Source organism: Struthio camelus, chromosome 6 (assembly GCF_040807025.1).
Source record: "Struthio camelus isolate bStrCam1 chromosome 6, bStrCam1.hap1, whole genome shotgun sequence".
In the NCBI taxonomy this organism is placed as follows: Eukaryota; Metazoa; Chordata; class Aves; order Struthioniformes; family Struthionidae; genus Struthio; species Struthio camelus.
This window is the reverse complement of record NC_090947.1, coordinates 43,853,099-43,876,816: the sequence shown is the minus strand read 5'-3', so window position 1 is coordinate 43,876,816 and position 23,718 is coordinate 43,853,099. Positions and strand designations below refer to the sequence as shown.

Below are 23,718 nucleotides of genomic sequence, written 5' to 3'. Positions count from 1 at the left end.
CAACAACTCAGAGGTGGCATCAAAAAATCTGGTTTGTGCATTCAAATAAATAAGATCTTTCTCTTGCAGTGCTTTATTATTAGCACTGCCCTTTTTTGTTCCACAAGAACTTTAAAAGACCTTGTAGGAAACCCTCTTTGCAGTAATTTCCACAGTCAATTTTTTTTCCAGTCAAACTGAAAAGGCAAAATTAATTCATATTTTCTATCATATGATATTGAAATTCAAATACTTTTCTCATAAAGCTTTACACAAAGTCGTTCAACTATCATCCCTCAGATTTTAATTTTATTTGGTTTGAACATTAGAAAAGCTACATATCATTAAAGTTATGTAAAAGATATCCAAATTAGAACTAATTAGTGTACTGTCAGTTGTCTAGTTCATCCATGGAGTAAACAAACTCTACTATTTAGCATAATTAATTCATTTAGATTTTCAATAGCTTTTTTGGAAAAACAAAACCCAGCACAATCCAATACAATCCAACCCCCTTCTGCTTCATAAAAATTGCAAGTTTATTTGAATTCAATGGCCAAATAATTATTTGGCACCTGTCTTCCTCGGGAAAGCAATTTAATCCCTTTATTTTTCTAATTTGTTGGCAAAAGGGGCAATTAAAAGAAAATCATCATCTCCACCACGATGGGACGCTATGAAACGTTACCTTCAGTCTGGCCACATCTGCTGTGAGCGTTTCAAGCTCGTACCCCACCAAGGAGTTTCAGCTGACGTTCCTCTGGGCTAGAGACCCAAGTACTCCTCAAGGAACGTGGCTGCATGCAGACCACCCACAAAGCTGAGAGGCAAGATCTGCTTGTCTCCCTACAGAAGGTTCTTCACCCCTACTGCCCCAAACTCTTCTGCAATAGCCACCAAAAGCTCTCTTGTTAACACCAGTACAATTTTCAGAAGGACAAAATACTCACCCTGCAGCCTGAGTCAAACTGCGTTTGCCAGAGCAAATCCTGGTGTGCCCTAAAGAACTTGCTGGCTCTCCTCTGCGGAGGAGACTCAGACAGACGCAGGCAGGCACAGCTCCCTTCCTCCCACCGCACGGGAACGCCCGGCTTCTCCCCGCTCTGCTTGCGGGGCAAAGCCCAACAACGAGCTGCTCGAGAACTTGGCTGTGATTTGTTTCCTTGTCCTTCAGCCATCAACAGCCGACCTCCTGCTCAAACGTAGTTTAAGCAATCCCTAGCATCTTCCAAGGCGGCAGACGCTCTGCTGCCAGATATTTAGGAGGAGGAGGAGGATAAACACCCTTAATAGAGTAATCACGAACTAAATACATTCTGTTCAATCTGTTTAGCCTTGGTGTATGCTATTCATAAAACAAGTTGAATAGCCAAATTATTCTAGTCATAATTCATCTTTCTGAAGGTACAGCGATCTGAATCACTTTATTGTTTGGAGTTCAGTTGGGTAGACAGAAAACTCCAACTCGTTCTGCATTACACCTTTTACATTCGGTTTTGCATTTTTATACAAGTTCTGCGCCCTCACTACATTTCACTTATAGCTAATTCCTATCCATCATTATTCCATTTTACTGTGATGTACAAATATCATAAGCATGGATATAGGCATAATGCAACAGTCTTATCAGAAATAATTTTGTATGTTATACAGCTAAGGGGGAAAATACTCCCATGCTAATTAACTATCTGCAAACATCACATAAATTTAATGCATATATATTAATGCTTTAATAATAGTACATCAAGACACTGCACAGAGGTACAACTGCTGCACTAGAACCACTGTAAACACAAAGAAAGGCAGATTCTCATCCTCCTGGACTTCTCAGAAAAGTAAACCTATTCACTTGAAAAACATCCCTTCTTCTGTCATTACTTACAACTGTTACCTTAACATGCCGGAAATAATTAGCTGGAGCTGGTAGGTTGTCCTATTCAGTGTGTTAATTCACAACTAGTTTCAAATAACAACATTGCACAAGGATACAAAAAGTGAATCTCCCAGAAACTACAGCCTTGCTGGTTGATATCTTCCCAAAATAAGAAAATTCTATCCCAACGTTCATTGCGTCTCCTGACAAAAATAATGCATACGTGAAAAAAAGCTACGCCAAATAGGATGGGAGGAAGAGAGGGCAGGAAGACCACTGGAAGCTTTCCTCAAAGACCTCGTGGGCTAGATCCCGAAAGGCAGGTCAACACCACCCCGTGCCCATCACTACATGTAGATCCTGGTTCCAGTAACAAAAACAGAGCAAACAATTATCGGGAGAGTGCAGCACACTAAAGCACGAGCCTCAGAGCCAAGACGCTGGGCTGGAAGTTGCCCAACATCAGCGGAGAGAAGGAACACGACCTGGGGAGGGCAGCACAGCAGGGGCTGCCTGCTCCATCTCCACTAAAAGATCTGGTTATCCAGGATAGAGAGAAACCAGATTCAACTTCCTCCTCTACCTGGATGGATACAGTCATATCTTCCCAATCCTGGAATACGCCTTAATCACCAGGCCATTTTCCAAACGGAGACAGGGCACAGGTGAGAGCACAGAACTCCTCTCTTTGAAGCTGTTCCACTGCACGTAAAAAAAGAGAAATACCAAGCAGTGCCAGGGGAGATGGTAGGATGGCACTCAGAAACGGGTATGAAAAAGGTGGAGCAACTGCATCCCAACAAGGCAGCCTGGCACCTGCTCAAGAGCAGGGAGTCCAGGTAGGTCTGGGTGAACAGAGCAGAGTGTTTCAAGTACGAGGCACATACCTCCTTATGGGCAGGGAAGCCAAGGCCAGAAATGAAATAGATCATTTTGCAGCTGGTTACACTAGGTCAGTATGTATTGTTTGGCAACTTTACCAATCACAAGTTCACAAATAAAAACATACTGCCTAGCCTGTATTAGTCAAGTTTAAATTTCAAACAATAATTTCTCCTTCCATCCTGGAACATCTCTGCAACGTAGGAATTGTTTACCCTTTGTTCTTGTACTGGTCCAATAAGTCCAGCTCAGGCATGTTCCCATGCACCGTGGTCAGGCAGCTCTGTTCTGACATCCTGTCACCACTTTGCCGTCTGTCGATTCCCTGCTATCGTATTCCTGCAGTTGTAAGCATACCTTCATTTCTCATATATTTGCCCTAACGCCTCTGTTAACATGTTCCACCTTTTCATGATCCAAAAGCCAGACCTCCTTCTGCTTGATCTTAGGGCCATACGGACCACTCCATCAACCTTCCCATCTCCCCAGGAACCAGCTTCACTGCTGGCGTCTCTATTGCTTCATTTTCTCTCTTGCTCTGCCTTTTGCTAGAGCAAAGCTGCTTCTCCTTAGCCTTAGAAAGTCCAGTTTCCCAAGGTACAGAATAGCTATGGTATATCATCAGGAACGCAAATGTCTGCCAATTAAGAGATGTTATCTTCAACGTAGAATTAACCTCAAAATTGTGCCCCAAATCATCTGCCTTAAACGCTCACCTGAAGAACACACTCAAAGCAGAAGTATTTTTCAAAATGTACTCTGCCCCCTGGATTTAACCAGTTGCTTAATTTTCACACATGAATCATCAGGCATTCCACAAGTAGCGAGATATAGCTTTCATTATGTCGTAGCTGCCATCTTCACTGCTGGAATACTGTGATTTATTTTCATTAGACTTGATCTCCACCATCAGTCCCACCTGCCCCCAAGTTGTTGAAGAATAAATGCCTGATCAGTGAAACCTTGGTCTGACTTGAGGATACACTGTTCTGCACCTACAAATTTCTCTTAAAATAGACCTTTGCTGACAACTACTTTCCAGGCTGACAATATGCATATACCTCTGTAAACAATGAGCATGGGAGGATATCCCATTCCCCCAGCCCAGGGAGGAAAAAGGCTTCTAGCAAAGATGCTCCACAGCCACAGTACTGCTCTCTCTCTCTTTTTTTTTTTTTTTAATTACAATCAATACAGAATATTTAATTCCCGTCCCCAAAATGTTTTCTTTAAAATATTTGAACTGAAATTTTGTACAGTTTTGTTTTCAAACTTAAGCATCAGGCCTACATTAGCATTAGGCAGTGGGACTAATACTACCAGAAGAACGACTACTTCCACAAAGGCATTATTGGTCAATACTAGTATTTCTAAGTCATCTGAAAGGCTCCCAAAGTCCAGAATGCATGACCTCACCTTTTAAACCTGCTCCAGTTTCCTGAATATATACATCTACTATTGGTCAATTCCGTGATGTTGTGGTGATTTTCCCAAACGCGTGGCAAAAACCACCAGCTGACTACACCCTGCCAGAATGCTGCCTGGCTCCAGCAATTGCACCCCTTTACACCACTGAGTTGGAAAACAAAACCTTCTTCTAATTTTCTTATCTACAAATTATATTGAGACAAACTGTAAACACAAATGTTCCTGAGCACTGAAGGCTATAGTGCTGGTGAGGCGAGAAAAGCTTGATTCATGCAAAGCAGGTAACACATCTTGTGATCTTCCTTCCTCGGAGCCACCACAGACCAAGCCAGTCCTACAGGACCAGAACTATAGTTGACAGCACAACCAGGATAGCAAAGGTGGCCCACGCAATTATTTTAGAAAAAAAGAAAAAATTCCAAAACCAGTCCATATGTCAAGCTCTAGTAAGAACTGGTTATTTGCAAATCATCACAGATCATTAAAAAAAAAAAAAAAAAAAAACCAGAAACAAACTTATTTAAATTGACCTAGAAAAAAGTATTATAAATGTTTACTCACTGAAAATCAGCAGAGAAGTTAATTAGCAAATGGACTGAAAATTCAAAAATCTTAATGGTATAGAGGGATCCGTTAGAACATATTTAATGAGAGGAATTTTGAATTGGTTTCCACAGCACTATTCTAATTAAGTTCTCTTTTATATTTAATTGTGATCTCATGAACAATTAAACTAGGCTTACACAAACAATTAAGCCAGGTGCTGAAACCAGTACTTTCAGAGAACGACGGCCTCTCCAAGAATGTTTTATATAAAACGCAGATCACTCTACAAACATCTATGATCATCCCCACAATACTCACCAAAACCTATACATTCCTGCATTTTAAATGATTGATTTAATTTCCTTAATAATATGACTGATTTAATTTCCTTAACGTCCAATTAAATCACAATTCACTGACTGTAAAACCGCCTAGGCACTTAACTCCATGTTGTGTTTCAACTAAACAAAAAAGCTGGAAGGAATTTCTGTTCTCTTTTTCATAAGCATTCGGTAAAACATGCATTAACTGTTAATATCTCAAACACACAATGCAGCAAAGACATTAAAGCAAGAACTATAAAATCCCTGAAGCGAGAATACATTATGGAGCAAACCAACACTATAAATAGATTAAAAAAATCTGATAAAATTCCACACTGGAGAGTGCAACAGAAATCTATTATATCCAGATAAGAAGTCCCAGCTTCTGCAGGACTTCAAGGAAATTCCAGCACAGGGGGCCATTCTGCAAGCTCTGAACACAGCCAGCTTCCACCAAACTCAGGAATGCAGTCAACTTTGATGATACCCAGAATAAAGCCATTCTATACGGACAATTAAGTTAAAGAAAGATCAAGAGCTGCCACCAGGAACAGCCTCTTCAGCATTTCCATCCTGAAGAAAATGCAGTACAGCAGAACTAGTTAAGAAGCGTTTCAAACAGAATGCCCCAAGGCTTATGGAAAAACCCCGTATCTCGGGGAAGAGATTTATTTGGAAAGTCATGACACCGCTAAGGCTGAAATCAAGAATTAAGCAGCGTTTTCTCTTCAGTGCCTGTCCAACACCGAAGCACTTCTTGCTCTTTCAATGACTCACGCTGTCCACAGATGCTTGCAGCTCTTCCTGGGTCCCGCCTGGTTCTCACCTGGTGGTCTCATTTCGACCAAGACCTGTTCTGCACTTTGGAAAGGGGCCTAAGGCAGTAGAGGCAAGTAGCCCCCCTTTTACTCAGCCGAGTGTGTTTGTTAATCCACCTGCACGCTGCTTTAGGATGGACAGACAGACACAGGACACGGTGGACAGACATGGGAGAGCAGAGCAAACCGGGGGCACGGCGCAGCTGGGCAGGGGACAGGCTCCCATGGGCTCCGTCTGCCGGAGCGCGGAGCCGGGAGGAGCCGCCTGCCGGTGCGTTTTCTCTCTCTTTGCCTAGTAAACGGGGCAACTCAGCCCCCACACCGGGGTGAGCCTTCCCCTTCTGCCCCCTCCCTGGCACCTCCCACGACGGCAGTTTGCAGCCCCGCGGCGGACGCCCTGGGACGCAGCTCCGAGCGCAGCAGAGGAAGAGGAGGCTGCCTGCCCCCTTACCCCCCGCCTCAACGGCAAAGCACCGGGCCGGGAAACAGGCAATCTGCTTAATAATTCCTTCCTTCGCCACAAGAGATTCAAAGCCATGTCTCATTAGAAGTCAGCACAAGTATGGTTTTAAAGTATTCAAGGCTACAGTTTCAGGGGGTTTCAGTCTTATCAGTGTAAGAGAAGACTCTGGCTTTGCACAGAGAAACGGCAGGCGCGCAGGGCACGACAGGCAGAACAGGCGTATCTGCACAGCAGGACAAGGGACAACCTCAGCGCTCGCTAACCCATCGCTGCTGGTTTCAGCGATTATGTATCTTATTAAGAACAGGCCACTGGATAAAGTAAGTGTAATTACGCTTGGAGCTGGGCTAGAGCCCAGCTCGTTGCTCTTACAAACGACTCTGACACCAGCCCAGTGCCGTCTCTGTCCTCACCCGAGTCCCCCGCGAGTCCCTGCAACGTTGCGTGGTTCTGGGAGGAGCGGCGGAGAGAGCCGGGAAGGCCACGGCTGGGTTTAACCGCTTTGACTTTGCACACCAGACTCTCTGCCTGCAAAAACAGGGATGAAAAGAAACACGTGCGCGAGGCTTGCAGCGCTCATGCCTACGCAAAGGGCTGAAGATGCGACGTGCTGGGCCCCGGAGCGGGAAGAAAGCCGGCGCTGAGCCAGCGCGGCTCGCCGTCCACCGCAGGTTAATCCTTGCGGCCGCCAGTTTCGAAGCGCGTTCGACGTACGGCTTTCCGTGCAAAAACGTTGCACCCTTGAGAAACACCTGTACGTTCAGCAGAGCAAGGCCTTATTAGATACAGAACAGACGCTGTCATGTTTATCCCTGCGGCATTAAAAATAATATTTGAAAAGAAAATATTTCTGAATAACTGCTTCCTAAGCTCAGAAAAGGCGGCGTGGAGGGGGGCAGCGGGCCATTTAGAGCATCAGCCCAGAGAGAACCGTAAGCACTCAGCACCTTTTAAAATACGGCCCATAAAATTTTATACCCTCGTTTACCGTTTCCCGAGCGTGCCGGCGCTCCGAAGCGGCCCGCTCCGGGCTCGAGGCCGGCAGCGCCAGGTCCCACGCTGCTGGCTCAGGGCTGGAGCCGCTTCAGCGACTACCGCACAAAGACTACAGTGGGGGGCTGCACTCCCGCCTGCCGGCTCCGAAAACGCGTCCAAGCTACGCAGGCATCCAGGAGAAGACGCTCCTGAAGACGCTGCTCCACCAGCTCCGTTTCTCCTCTGGTGTTTTGGGGCTGGATGCGGCGACTTCCAAGTCAGCGGAAAGCTTCCCACGGACTTCACATAACTGCTCCTAAAAGCCCTTGTTTCACTGCCTCCTGGGGCAAAGGCCGAGCGAAGGGCTGCGCTGCCGGCAGCCCCCGGCTCCCTGTCCCCCTGCCCGCGGCCGTTTTAGGCAGCAGCTCTTCATTGCCCCCGCAGCTGCAGGCACCGCGAGCACGCACCAGAAACGCCTTCCTCGCGCCCTGCTCGCCCGAGCTCAAAGCCGCTCCGGGCCGGCAGCAACGCTGCTCCCGGGCTGGGGCAGCCTCCGGCAGCACCTGCCTTCCTGCGGGAGCCGGGCCGAGGAGGAGCCGGCCCGGCCGGGCCTGGTGTCCCCATGCTCTCACTCACCAGCAGAATCGGGTCCCTCGTTTGCCACGCGCAAAAGCGGCTACTCTACGAGCGCTTTTTTAAAACGCGCTTTCCCGCAGAGCGGGAAAGGTAACCGAGGACATCGAGGCCGGCCGAGATGCGGCAGGATAAGACGTCCGGTAACCAAGCCTCGAGACCGAGGGGAACGTTATCTCTCCGCACCCCTTATACAGTTATACAGCAGCGCTAGAAGCAGCAGGAGTTAATCGGAAAGCAGGTTTCGGTGTCTGATCACGTCTCTGCTCTCTCTGCAACAGCGTTGTTTGCAGGACAGCCGGGCAGCTCCGCTGGCTCGGCCGGCACAGGCTGCTGCCCGTGCGCCGGGGGAGAAGGGTGCCTTGCTCAAGACAAAAGCGTTAGGAAAACGAAGGGGGGGGGGCGAGTGCCACTCGCGCTCCAGAAACGCTTAAAGGAGCGTGGATCGTGCCGCACGCCAGCGCGAGCACGCTACAAACGCTTGCGTACCGCCTGCGTTTACGCTTGTTTAAACGTTTTTTCCAGTCTGACTTTACCTCTTTGGTTAAGAGCTTGCTTATAACTAAGGTATCTACATCACTTCAGCAGTTTAGAAATTTTTGGCTTCTAGAAGCAGAAGCAGCAAAACGTTACTCAAAGCCGTCTTTTCTTATGACGGAATTAAAGAGACGCTTCAATTTTTGATTTATCATTGGAGGGTTTGGTTTCTGTGAGGCTTCAAACCACGCTACTGTGCCGAGATATGATGTCACGGAACTGGAGCTCTGACCGCCTGCCAGCTTGGGCAGTCATATCACGTGCAGCCAAAGCGAGCTTCCTGCGCTAAACTGGAAACAAAAGAGCACTCTTACAGTGCTGCCCTAGGGGCTAACAGAAATATATGTGCCCAAGTCAAGATACAGTTACCATCTTATCATACGATCAGCTTCTACATGCACAGAACAAAAATACAATGCAGGATATTACATAACACGACTATATTTAAGTCAACGCAGACAGACACAGAGACACTTCAAAACAGTGGCAGGCAACAAGTCACCAACTCGGATCTACCCGCTCCAAGACATCCCTGCCTAGCTGCTCATTTTCCAAATTTGGGATGCATCGTATAGGCTTAGAAGATGCACGCTACAACTACAATTGTTGATAGAAGAATTACTATTTGCTTTGAACCAGAAGAAATAGGTTGGACCATAATCCAACGCCACTGCCAACCAGTCTCACTAGCTACAGACAGCCCGGCGTTGGTCCTGGGAGGACTGTGGTAGTCTACAACCCAACAGCCGAACCCCAACAGACATAGGGAACCGTCATCCCCCCGCGGGGCATGCAAAACCAGGTAGTTCACAGGTGGGGCAAAAGATGTTTCACATTTGGCAGGTCAACAAAGAGCCACACAGAGGTTTCCACTGGAACAACGCTGAGGACACCAGGAGATTGGGAGAGGTCTGTGCTAGCAGCCACACTCGCCACCCTTTCACCTGTTTAAAAAAAACAGTCCCCAAAACCTCGCACCACTGATGTGGTTAAACACATGCTTAAAAGTCAAGACTATGATTAACAGTCAGATTCAGTGAGCATCTGCAAAGCAGATGTTATAGCTCGCACCTAGTCCAATTGCCATTTAACTCTAAACGCATTTTATATGTACATAGGCACCCTCTTCACAGCTCAATGTTTCCCAGCAGCCACAGCAGAGGCCTTCCCTGCCCAGCACCCCTGGAGGAACGAGCTCAAGAGGTTTAGCACATGCAAACTGGCTGGGCTCACTAACAGCAGCCTCGGTTCAAAAAAGGGCCACAGACACGGGGAAGGTGAGGACCTCTTTAAGCAAGCTTCAGTGCTTAATTTTAAACGTCAGAGGACTGACAAGCACTTCAGATGACACAGAAAGTGCTGTATTACACAGTCAGATCTCATGCCTTGCATGGCCACTCTATGGCACATGACTTTTCCAGTGTTTTGAAGGCATCCAGCTGCTCTTCCAGCTACCCAGCAGCACAAGGCGGCTCCTGGGTGCACAATCAGGTAGCGAGAGCAATTATATCCCACGTTCCCTGAATCTCTGACAAGACGGACCTGAGCCCCAGCAGACGAAACAACTGAGGACTGTGAATATAAAGATGCTTATACCTCCTGGAGGTACAGGGGGACTTTGTTCCCCGCAGGAGACTACAGTACATACCATTGCACTCCTGAATAACGAACCATTTTTAATGAAACTACTGTGAGGTATTCCAGGTACTTAGGATCCTGCAGGTACTTAGGATTTGAAAAGAATAAGCAGATATTAAAGTCTTACTTGAAACACTTGAGAATAACGTGAAAAATCCAACAAATGAATGCCACTCACACAGATCTTGCTAAGACTGTTAACACTGGTGGGCCAGCCCTGCCAGATGCTGTTGACAGCTACTGAAAGCACATGCAATCATTTCAAGGCAAATCACCTTGAAAGTAATCCTCTCTCAAGAAGATATGCAACAAATGTAAACCATTTTGTTTACCATCCAGATTGTAAGGATCTCAGAAAAGCAACTAGAATTACACGTTGCAGACACTGATCAAAGAGAAGAACAGACTAGAGACAAGTGCTGGCATACCCACTGGGACTCATGCACTGGCAATGCTGACGCTTAAAAACACAAAGACAGGTAGCAATGAAAGCAGTTACCAAGTATTCCAGCCCAAATAGGACAAAAATCAACTAGACGGCTTTCACTGTGAAAGTGCTCTCTGTTCCTGAAGACACCGTGTGCGGGCTATCGGGCAGGTACGGGAAGAGTCTCTGAAACGTGAGCTTCCACTGCCAAATCCATGAAAACGTCATTGACCTACAAATGCCAAAGTGAACATGGATATCCAATGCACGTCGGTTTTCCAGTATCCAAAGCTATCTCAGAGCTTATGAAATATGACAACCTTTCCCGTCTACAAAAAACCCTACATTTTAATGCAAGTTACTATAATTAAACAAATTCTACAGATAATGAATCCTCTCAAGCTATCATTAGAATTTGCCCTGTTGGGTAACAGCAACAGCTCAGTCCCTGACCTTGATTCATTGATTAACAATCAACAGTTATTCAACACGAGGCGCTCGTGTCCGCAGAACATCTGCATAGCTTTGCACAGTTCTGCACGACAGGACTTACATGTACAAACACACTTGTACAAAGACTAGACTTATATTTTTCCATTCATAACAACAACACAGATGAGCCTGAAGTGTTGCTGAAAGGTTTTAAAGTTTCCTCCAATAAATCGTCCTGTGAATGGGTAGCAGATACAAGATTGCTAAATGCACAAGCCTTGAACCAGTACTGGAGCTAGAATTATCACAGCTATAGAAGTAAGTGCATCAGTAACAAAGAATTGGTTATAATGTCGATCCTACTTTTTGGAACCTCAATATAATTTTCATTCATTAGTATCACAGAGAGAACCTTGCTTTTGATATTTGGGTTTATTCTGTTAGCCCAGCCAGTCAAGAACCTTCACAGTGTAAGAATTAGAAGAAAAAAAAAGTGACCGACATACTGTACTACACACCTTGCATGGCAAGCAATTTGGTGCATGAAGTCCAAAGCACCAAAACCTATACTAATCACCTTGAGCTCATTAATTTACAAAGCTTTGGCCCAACTTTAGCGGCTGGCAGATGATCAAGCTCTTAGTTGATGCAATCCAAACTAATCCACTAAAAGGCATTTAGAAGCCAGCTAGGAAATAAGCATTTTTATATTATTAGAAGTGGTAAAAAGTTTTAATGACACCAGACTCCTCAAGGTGAGGGACACCAGTCTGTCATTTAACTTGCCTTTCCTTTGAACACCTAGCTCCATAGGTGAGGATTTCCCATCTCAAACCCCACCGCCCATCACTGCACCGAGTCACCAGGCTGTTACCTTCCCTCATTCATGTTTCTCCAGTAGGCAAGTGCGTCTTTACGTGCCTTTCCTCTCCCTCCTCCATCCGAAACAACTCTCAGACTCCCTAACTGAATCCAATCAGACTGGACGGAGAGGTAGAGGTCATGAAATGTAATGAGAGCAGATACACACTGAAGACATCCTCCAAGTGCCTCTGCATCTTCTATTAGTACCTTATCAGAAACTTGGGGGGGGAGGGGGCCGGGGAGAAGAGAGTGAAGGAGAAACCATTTAAGTGCCCTGAACATGCAAAAGTTTAAATTGCAGACCACAGCCACCGTAAGACATAAAGCCATAAGAAAGCAGGCTTCATTGACACATGGCTCATTGAAGTACTTGAAGCAATGCACGTGGCTGTCTAGTTTGCTTTCAAAGTAGACATGGGTCATACTCAAAGATTACTTCAACAGTTCCAGAAAGCCACAGGTTTGTTGTCTTTGTAAGTCTGAATGCCAAACTAAACACAGGATCATTCCCAGCTATTTTACAATTGACACATTCTTACTTTTGTTAAGCAGGGTAAAAAGTCTTTGGTTGAACAGTGTTTCCAGCTGCATCTGCTGAGATTTGTGGAACAAAGCAGTTCCACAGAAAAACACCCACTGCAACACAAATCAGCAAGAAAAACATTTTGCAATTTTCTCACTCAAATATCAGCTCTAGGACAAACGTATACTGAGGCAGAAGGCGTCTGAAACCTCTTTTCATCTGGGAAAGAGTTAAGAGCAAGAAAATTAAAATAAGCATTTTAAAAAACATTTTAAAAACACAAAACTCGGTGCTGCATTATATGTTAAAGTACTGTACAAGCTAGCATCTTACAACAAGAAGCTTTCATATCTTCACAGCAGGTTGCCTAATGCTGACAAAATAACTTTTAAGTCTTTTCAGTCCTTAAAGACCAACTAACAAAAAAATATAAATACACTTATCATTCAGCAGAGAGGGGAACTAAAATGAGGACGACAAGGTCACTTAAGCTTTGCCTAGGGTGGGGCAAATCAATAGTTTTCTCACCCCCTCACCCCAACCTTCTTTTATTTGACCTTAGATGCTTTCTCTGTGAAACACTCCAATTATTATTCACCAAATGAACTTGTTTAGAAGCTATGTAAACCTACCCAAAAGTAACGACCATTATTACAATGATACAGGATTCAAGTTAAATATTTACAGTTGGCTCCACACAATAAAATTTTTCCATGCCCTATGCTCACCCTGTTCTCCTTTGCCTGTTCCCCAAACATTACTCAATGTCACTTGCTCTCAGCTCCGTTGCATCCCTGATTAAACACGCTGGCCACAACTCGTGCAAGCCCTTATTATTTCACTTACTGGCATGAAAAGCCTCACTGGGGGCTGGAAGCTCCTTAAGAGAATGAACACATCTAAAGTGATATTAAGAGTTAATATCTGCAAATCGGCATCTGGTTCCTTGGCAGTTTAGCCCCAAATGTTTGTCAGGGGAGACCACTCTAACACCAGTAGGGATTTCTATGAAAGGAAATACATAACCATGACATAAATCACTCTACATACTGTCAGTAGGTTGTCATATAATTTTTTGATTTGCCCCATACTGGTTTATCTTTAGACTGTTACACTAATATAAGAATCCCAGGAAAAGAAACTTCTCTGACTAAACATATAAGAACAAAAAACCCTGAGAATGCTTTTGACAGGTCTTCCTCATCAGCCTCTGCAAAATGAGCAATCTGATAGACATAGCAAAAAAAAAACATGTAAAAATATCTTAAACCCCACTAACTATGTGGACATAAACCATACAGTAATAACAGCATCAGTCAAATTGGACCTGAAAGCCACTAGTAGTGATGTCAAAACCATGAAGATTTCCCTTGTTTATGAAAAATTAGTCTATCTTGTTTACATGTATTTAACCGTACAGAAGTGCCATAAACCCTATGCAATAACACTCAAGCAATTACCATCTCAAATGGGTATTTATACACGAATCCAATCTAAATCAACTGCATTTGCACATCAAACCATCAAACTGATAATCCACTCTAAAGACACTTTACTGACCTATTACAACAAATTGACTCTTTGCTGTAGCTTAGGGAAGATGGGCTCTCTAAAACAAACATGAAAGTCAAGTTCAACTCTGTCACCCCTAACCATGTGCGAGGCGCATACCTAAACCTATCACTGGCCACTGGAATGGATATTGTTTCTGCTTATTGCATTCAAATAAAGCACATGTATTCACCTGAAAGAAAAAAGCCAGATGAAAAGGTTTAAATTATTTGGGATTTTGAAATTAAACTGCTGCTCCTTGAGATTTTGAAATCAAATTGTTGGTTGTTTGAGGTCAGCAAGACTGTGTGATTTCAGTAACAGATGCACAGACTGATATCTGAAGACTTCTAAAAATGTATCAAGTACTTTCATTATGCTAGAGACAAGAGCATGGTTTCTACTCGCATCAATGCTGTTTTGAGAACCCGGTTATAGACATATTCTTATTTTTTAGATGTGTCAAAGAAGCCTACAATTACCCAAATTAGCTTAGGAAAGAACATGGAAGTCATTATTCCAAAGTAACATCTACAAAGTAACCTAACTGAATCTACTTTATTTAATTCAAAAATCTAGCATGCCGATACGAAACAACAAATAAACAAAAATCTGATCCAGAAAGCTCAGAACTGGCAAACACTAAGAAATCCAGTAGTTTAAGTGAAGATTATTTTGATTCAATTTCCTTTCTCCTTCCTTCCAACCTTATTTTCTGAAGTCTTTCTTCAGTACTTTTGCCTTGGCTTCCAAGGCACAAATGCAGACACGCATTACTTACATAAAGACGTGCGTCCTGCAGTCCCAGCTGACTGCAGTCCTGGCATGAGGCTTTCGGGCCCCTCCCTCCAACACCAAAATTGAAAAACACTGATTTCAATAACAGTAACGCGACTGCAATTGCATGAAAGAACAACCAGCTGCCATTAGCCCCAACTGCGCCGCCGTATGAATACTGGAAAATACCATGGAATCAGGTTGTGCAGTGATTTCAAATAAGAAGCTCTGAGGGCATAAAGGTATGATAATAGCAAAAGGGAACTAGGACTAGAATTAATAATTTCCAACTATTGAAGGAAAAAAAAAAAAACCAAACACTTTAACACAGTGGCAGTTTAAGAAAGGTCCTGTGATAAATTACAGGCTAATCATGAAACTCAAGCATGCAAGTTAAGTTTTATTTTCTTAGGAATGTTTAAAAGTGTCCTTGGGCACTTAATACCTATATTTAATAGGCTCTGAACTGGGCAAGGCCATGGGAATGCAGTCTTCAGCATTTCTGGATATAAAATACCAAGAAAATACAATGTTTCCTTGACTTCCAGAATCATTTCCCTCACTGCAATACAAACTGATTTCCAGTACTCCTGGAATACCTGTTCACATATTTTTCTTTTGCACTGCATATGCCTTAGTATAGAAATATACCACTGTCAGTACAAAAATCAAGTAATTTTATGTCCTGCCTAATGCTGAAACATTTATACTAACTTTTCGCCAGCCAACTTCATTCGCTATACAAAGGAGTTATTTGACAGCTAGTCAGTCAACTACATACAAGTCACAATTTGTCTGTACAACAGCTAACGAGATGAAAGGAGATACATACAAAAGCAATAGGTTGACTGATGCAAAGCAATTGCAGACACAATTTGATGACAGAAATTTATGTAATTCTATTAAAGAAATGCAATTGCATAGGAAAAAACCTAAAGGTCAAATAAAATCCCCAGAATTTAAATATAATGCACAAGGGATTTTATGTACTATATAAACACATAAAAGGAAAAAGACAACAATAAAACATTTACTTATATCTTGCTCCATTCCTCTCATCCCTTCCTATCATATTTAACACAAGCTCCCGCTTAACATAAAATCAGCTCCCTGCAACAGCTTACTTGGAAATACATGACCACGGAAGATATTTTAGATACTCATCCTAAGTACATCCCAGTATTTAATTTCAAGGTTTCCCGGAAGAATTTTCTGAGTATGACAGCAAACCGAACCCCTGGCAGGAGGAACAGCTCCGACTGCGTGCATCTGCAGGAGCTCTTCCAAGAGAGAGCCAGTGTTAACGACATAGCTTGGCGTTATTGTGATCCACATCAACAACAACATTGTGGATTCAGAGCAAATCTCAGCCCGCTACAGCGGGGCAGAACGGCAACTGCGGCTCACGTAGGCGCAAAGCTGCGCAGAGTACAAATGGCAATGCCATCTCACTTTTGGCACGTGCCAGGTGAAAAAAACACTTGAAAATGCACTGCTTTTGTTTTATTTTGCAAATGTGGAAAATTTTAAGCGGTTAACAGTGATATACGATCCATAGTGAAACAGTCCATCCTATCTACGTACGTTTCTTCTGTGAAACCCTCACAGCTTCCACAACAGCAATATAAAAACTGTATTAGAGACAATAAAGTACACGGTACACATAACAAAACAAATAACAGGCACTTACCGAAAACCATGTTTATTGCTGTGAACATATGGTGACTTAGGGATAAGAATTACGTTCTTCTGTGAGTAGGTCACCCCATGCAACAAGGAACACAACAGACATAAGGTCCACTACAACTATTCCAATACTCAACAAAAAAGAAAATCGCAAAGAATTACTAGTTTTATAAGAAGAAAGAAGGCTTTCCAACAAGCAGACAGTCCTGTCATTCAAACTAACCTGTCCTTCCAAAAACCCATGGGATCCAAATTAAAAAAATGCTGAAAGAAACATGACCTACATTTCTGCTAACGTCGCTGTTCTCCAACTATAACATAACAAGTATTGTCCAATGTAAAAATCTATCCAGGACCGCTGATACAGCTTTTGCACTATGTTTCTGCTTACCTTGCTCTACTCTCACTTAGTAAGCACCTTCCTACAAAAAGAAGATACCTATCAGCAATTCAGATGCACTACATTTTATCCAGTGACCACGTCAGCCACCCCAGGGCTGAAAGAGTTTGGATTAAAGGAAAATGGAGCTCATTTTAACTAAATACGTCTTGCTACTTCTAAGTTTCACTGCACCAACTATAAGGCTTATCAATACCTACTTCCAATCTTTTCTACAAAGTTCACCACAGTCCAAGCTCTGCTCTTGTATCGTTTGACCTCTGTGAGTTGTTCTGCTGCTTCCATCACATCAATTTGACAGAAACTACAGGCAATGTGGGGGCCAGGAAAAGGGCAGGGCGGGGAAAATCATAGCTTACTCGTGGTCAGGTTCATGCACGGCTATACAGCAAAGCCTTGAAGAAAGTACAGCAATTATTTCAGCATTCTTAAACTGTCTGTTCGTCTTCCTGATCAAGTCACTTTCTAACTGCATTTGGAAGCCAGGACAAATCCCAGGAATTCAGAGTTGGTTTTCCATTTGAAAACCCCAATCCTACTCACAAAGCAGGAACTGCAAATAATGTATTCTATTTTCAAACCAAATTGTAACTTATACTTTGCCTTTTATGGCAGAGAGTTTGAGGAAGTCAGATTCAAGATCTGACATGAATACCACATAATTAAACACATGGATCACTAACATATAAATAAAGTTTTATATTTACAGCAAACACATCTTCTATTTTAGTAAGAGAGAGATGACTCTTCAAATGCTTTTATGTAAGCACTGCCCTAAAAATCCAGTGGAAACCAAAGGGTCAAATTCCTTCTCCACTGGCACTTCACAGGGCCCTACAGGAACCAACAGGGTTAGACCAGAGGACAAACCCTATTAAAAGCATGTCCGTGGTGCTTGCATAACTAATCAGCTGAGTGTTTGGAATCATTTTATCTGAGCAGTACTAATGAGCTAAATCTCTGTTATTATTGCTGTGATCATCCACCCGTAAGTACCTTACCACTGCTTTGTTTTTACTTTGTTCAACACCAAAGCGAGCGCAGATCTAATGAAGCAACCTAGCTGTGACACCTCTCCATCAACACATTGAGCGCATGTACGTATATAGCTTACCACAGCAGAAATATCTACATTTTCATCCCGTTGCCCTTCCTTAAGCTTGTACTTGCTACACAGCGGCCAGCACCATTATGTTTGCACGCTAGAAAACCAAATACGCGAGTCTGAAATCCTTGCAGCTCCGCAGCCATGAAAGGGGAGCAGTAAGCGGGAGCAAATCTGACCTCCTGACACCACACCATGACAGCAACTGTAAGCTCTCCTACAATCTAGATATTCCTACTGCTGCGCAAAACACGATTTCTACAGCAATGGAAGTTATAAATTTTAACAAAGATAGTTGTAACGGTACTGTAATGACAATATTTGGGATCTTCACCAAGTGCACATTAGGGTCTTTGTCATTTACTGTTAATTTCAATAGAACAAGGTTTTTGAGGCTACATAACCAGTTTTTAAAGAAAATACAAATATTGTGCCCGTTCTGCCCATTGGTAGCCCATGACCCATGCTCTAGCTTAGCTTTATAATGCAACTCTTATGGACAAAAAAGCCTAACCATGGAGTTTCTGCCAGACTCACACTTCTAATGCTGTAAAAAAAAAAAAAAAAAAAAAGCAATGAACGTGTGCCTATTATATTAGGCATGACGATATTAGTGCAAAGAGTCCCAGAATTAGTATAGCTTTTCATACCTATTAATAGCCATTCCTAAGAAAATGCCTGCAAGATATAAAAGAAATAACACGGGCATTTGAATGAATTCTATAGCTTGCCTATTATAGTGGCAAGCTGCATAATTTAGCGCTTTCCATCCCGTTACTTATAGTACATAATTATCATTAAGAAACTGTCAATATTTCCTCAGAGGAGAGCATATTTGAGCAGAAAAGGGAACATACAGTGGTTGTAATTGGGAAGAAAGTATTTCTCTGATAAACTAATTTAATTTTTTTTTAGATAGTGATACCTTTTTAAGAGTGAAAGAGTAGGAATTGTTTTTTCCCCCCCATCAGGGAGGTGGTTCTCTTTTGCAGACTATTAATATAATGATTTCATTTGCTCTTACTTTGAAAATAAATTTGTGAAAAGCTACATTTGCATAAATAGACACATGACATTACACACACAGCTGCCTGCCTAGCATGCTTGCAAAATTTAAACAGCCGCCGTCGAGAGCACAACAGTAAGCGTCAGCGCACAACTGCATGCCTGCGCACGCAATTACCCAACCGGCCCTTGTTTGCAATGAACGCACAGGCAAATCAGTCATGCAATGGCACACGCGGTTTGTGCGCGCAATGGCACGGGTTGAACTGTCAGTCTCGGGAAGCAGACCACCGAGAGCGGACCGTCGCGCTCCTCGAGCAGGGCGGCCCTGCGCGCCCGCGGGACGCTCGCTCCGCAGCCGCAGCCGGGCGCGGCGAGCAGCGCGCTCGCTCCAAGGGGCGACGCTGGGTGCACCCCCCGCCGCTTATTCTACATCAATTTTTATCCTTTGCTAAGAAAGGGAAGGGGACAGCGGGGGGGGGGGAGGGGGAATCACATGAGTTTTAATGAAAAACTCGAGCCGTTCGGGCACTGACCAGAAAGGCAAGCGAGCGCCGGGCCGCCGGGAGCGCTCCCCGCGGCTGCCCGCCGGTGCGCGCAGGCGAGGCGCGGAGCGGAGCGGAGCTGGGCGCTGGGCGCTGGCCGCCTGCCGGCTCCCCCCGACACGAACGCCGCAGGTTCCGCGGCGCCCGCCTGGCTCCAAATAAAGCTCTACACTTTCTTTACCCGTGCAGCTCCTTTGATCGCTTCCAGAGGAGCTACTGATAAACATATTGAATTTAAACAGTCTGGCATTTATTGCACATACGTTACCGAAAACGCTCATGTTTGCATTTTTCATAACGAACATACATGGTATACTTTTCCCGAAGCGCACAGCAGCCGAACTGACTTGTACACTTAAAAGATCACTTTTTTTTTTTTTTAACCGCAATACAGCAAGGTTAAAAAGAAGAGGTTTTTATATCAGACACAGTTATTTACCTATGCACGTGTACCTTTGTAGCATGTACTTGCTGCTTTCTCCTCCCGGGCTTTTCACGGAGCGCCTCAGCAGAGCGGCAGGTCGGATGCCGCGGCAGATCCCGTCCCCCGAGCCGCTCCGGGCCCTCCTCGGCAACGCGAGCTGTCAGGTTACTGCCCTCTATTGACACTGCCTTCTCGTTTCCACACTGGAGAAACTCAAGATCGAAATTAAGTAAATGACTTTTCAGTCCAGCACCGCGCTGCTTTTGCGTGGAACAAGTGTGTTTACTGGAGGTTTAAACACTGTCTATCTGGAAAGTAAAGATTAGGATTTTAACTGGGCTGAGCTCTAAGTAATTTTCTTTCATGATTCATTAAAAGTAGATGCTGAAGTATTTCAGGAATATATATATATATATATATATATATACACACACACACACACATATATATATATCAACCAATTATTGTATCCTACTCTCTTAGATAAGTCTTCCTTGTTTCATCAAGAAAATCTATGTATGATAAAGTATAAATTCAGAACCATAGAGAATTACAAGGTCAGTGCCACCTGAGGGCAGAGATTATTGACTGTACCAGAAGAGGCAGCAGAAAGCCTCCAGCACACAGGTAAATCCTAGGCTAGGGGCCACCAGGAATTACAGCCGCGCTGTGCATGCCCAGTGAGCCAGCCTCCACTTCCAGCTTGCCAAAGGGGTGAGCCTGTCCAAATGGCAAGAGAGGGATCGCATCCCTAAGCGTAACTCAGTCGCTGCTACCGGCAGTAAAGAACCAATTTGTGCACCTCAGATTATTAAAATATGAAGTGTCAATGTTTGTGGGTGAGTGGTTACTGTATCCTAGCGGTTCTGTTCCTTGAGGGGTTGATGCCACTGTTCAAAAGGGTCAGCAGCAAAGGACTTCTGTCTGCTCCAAATGGGAGTGTCTTTCTAGAAATAAAACAGCGTGAATCATTGTAGCATAATATTACAGAACAGTTTACTGGAGCAAAACTCCATATATGAGGCTCTAGGTTTTCATCTCTTGCCAATTTCAAGAGGGTTTTGCTATCATTAGAAGAATGTAATTACATACATCTCACTATATGTAAGTCCATTTCTCAATAGACTGAACATAAATACTTCCATGTATTTAGAAAAGCATGACATCACATTTTAACTCAGTTACATGGTTTTTAGATAACAAGCAATACCCTGTCCTTGAGAATGCTAAGATTAGATAAAATACTGAATAATACCTATGACTACAAACCATTTGTTTGTACATCTTAGTGTAAAGTTTAACGACACAATTTATTGCATTAATTAGTCATGCAGAAAGCATTCAAAATAGAATAAGGAACAATTCATCAAAAAAGTGTTAGTATTAAGTCAGCATTGGCTCCTAGTTGAAAGCTGTTAAGAAATTCAGGAACGCTCCTTGCTGATGCGAGAAGCTATATAACCTGTCCCTGATTCCAATCTTGGATGAGTTTTACACAAATCAAGGACGATCGACTCCAACAGGAGTCTAGTTTGGCAACACCGGTATTTCCTGTTTGATGTTGCTCCTGTTTCCTGTTTGAATGCTTATGTGAATATAATCAACCAAATATAACCTCCTTAAACAGTTCTGTCACATGGCCAAAGGTTTTTTGATCTCTAGATTCTGCAAAGTCAGACCAAGTCTTTGAATTAATTGCTTATTATTTACCTGCATGGCACCATGTAAATGGTCTCTCTAGATCCCAGAAATCAGGTAAAGGCTAAAACATCTTAAGGGGGTGACTGGGAAAGAGAGAAATGGTCTAGTGGAACCAGTAATAAATACCAGTCTAGGAAACCTTTTAAGGGACCTAAGACCAAAGCTTTGCATGGGCAGGGCAAAAATCACCTTCCTTGTCCTGCAGCTCGCCCAGAGATAGTGCGTTTCTAGACTCACCTGGAAAGGATTTAGCTGATCAGACCATGAAGCAAGCGATCTAAAAGGCAGATCCAAGCTCTGGATGTAAGACCTTAGTCAGGGCTTGGTGTGGAGGGCCAGGGAGCTTGCAGCCAAGCAGGAAGGTGTTTTATCAAGCAGGACGGGAGTAGCAAAGCTCAGCTGAGAAGGAAATCTATGGAATCCTCAACTACATACAGGCTATTACTTTGATCAAGCTAGTAAATAGGACTAGATTTACCCATTGGGCTTTCGCTAGCTGTGGCACACAGAGTATTTAATGCCATAGTCCTATCTTAATAGTCACAGATGGTAGCCAGCATTACCACTATAAATAAGTAGGTGAAAAGAGAAATCTCCTCTTCTGATGAGTTAACAAGAAAACAAGGTCAAAAGAGAGGAATAGATATTGAGTATCACTAACAGAAGGCCTACACCCCAGGACCGAGTTCCTGACTCATCTCAGAGATCATCCTTTAGATTGAAAAAACCTAGCCTGGTACATAGGATTTAATAATACACAGGCAGCTATCTCCATGTTTATTCTCATGAATAACTATTAATAGACTCATGAAGGTTATGAAAGCCTTGGGTTTCTGAAGTGAGATAATGAGGTCAAATCGTGCAATTTAAAAGGGTTTTATATCAATCAGCTTATTCCAACTCACTCCTTTATAAGTATCAGTAAAAGGTATACCTACCTGACTGTATGTAGATGCATAAAATAGAGTTATTTCAAACAGTCTGGCAAGTTTGAATACAAAACTGTTGTTGAAATAACTGTAAAGTTATGTAAGTTATGAAATAAATTGCAAAGCAATTAAAGAGGATTAAACAAATAACTCACAGTAACAGAACAAAACAAAAAATCTAGGTAACTCGTTATGAAAGACCTACATTTCTTTTCCTGAGGAGAATTACTCACTACAGCCAAGGCATCAAATGTGTCCCTTTGTTGAGAGTTTGAATGTGGACACGCGATACTTTAAGGCAAGCTCACTACCAACAATTACCCAGACTGTTCCACCTAAGTGCTACATCAGCTAACTCCAAGTTAAATTTGATAATCCAAAAGCATTGTAGGCCAGCAATTTGTAGTTATTATTTTTAGTTAATTAATTTAAAAGGTTAAATGAAAGAATTAACAATCAGACAAAACTGGCTTGCAATATTAGTTTTGTTGATGCAAAAATCTTGCTTTTGTCTTAGGGGTGCATGGATCAGTAATATCTGTTCCTTCAGAAATGGTTTTGTTTTTGTTTTGTTTTGTTTTGCCTTAAACGCTGTGATGCTGCCTGGGCACACTGTATAAAAATAAACTTCAATTTTCGTGCCTCTTCAGACACTTTCTAATTGGTTAGGTGTGAAAACACATTACCATAGAACAGCATCTTCAGTGCAGCCCTTTATTCAGCGCTAACTTTCAATGCATTCTATTCATCCGCTTGCTTGCAATGGTTATGAATGTTCATTTCATAACTGGGGAACAGGAAAGCCATTTCTTTAGCTGCATATAGTTCATACAGACAGCAGTATGTAAACCTGGAGAAAATAGCTAAACTGGGGCTATTATCTTGTAATTTTCTGTGTCCATTATAAACTAGTCTAGTTTAGGCAAAAGGCCGAACTTTGCATCCTTGTCTCAGAGAGCATTAACTCCCCTATAAAGTGTGTTTATTACTATTTATAGTTCTCTTCTACCAGCATCAGATACAACACGTCTGTTTAAAATTATGCTATATCCTTGTTAAAAGCCTTCTGCCAGTTTTAATCAGCTTTATATCTTTAGTGAAGCTTTGCCAAGAGCATCCAGCATTTTGTGTTTCTGAAAGAACAGCTCGATTATTGCAGTATCAGATAGCCCCCAGAAGGTACGCTGCATATTTTCTATAACCTCCTGCACCGAGATCAAGATTTTAGAAGACAAAGTCTTTAATCATTAGTCA

At 43.1% G+C, this 23,718-nt stretch overlaps 1 protein-coding gene across 3 annotated transcripts in view; it reads right to left on the bottom strand.

Moving 5' to 3' along the window:
• Positions 1-20,037, bottom strand: part of LYPD6 (LY6/PLAUR domain containing 6) — a 40,523-nt gene extending 20,486 nt beyond the window's left edge. The window contains exon 1 of one of the 3 annotated variants that reach the window (XM_009666488.2): positions 19,850-20,037. The gene's annotated coding sequence lies outside the window, so the exon portion shown is untranslated. Of the gene's footprint in view, positions 1-15,793; positions 15,854-19,849 lie in introns of those variants that run through there. The other 2 variants (XM_009666490.2, XM_009666489.2) reach the window with 2 other exon arrangements.
• Positions 20,038-23,718: the final 3,681 nt, after the last annotated feature.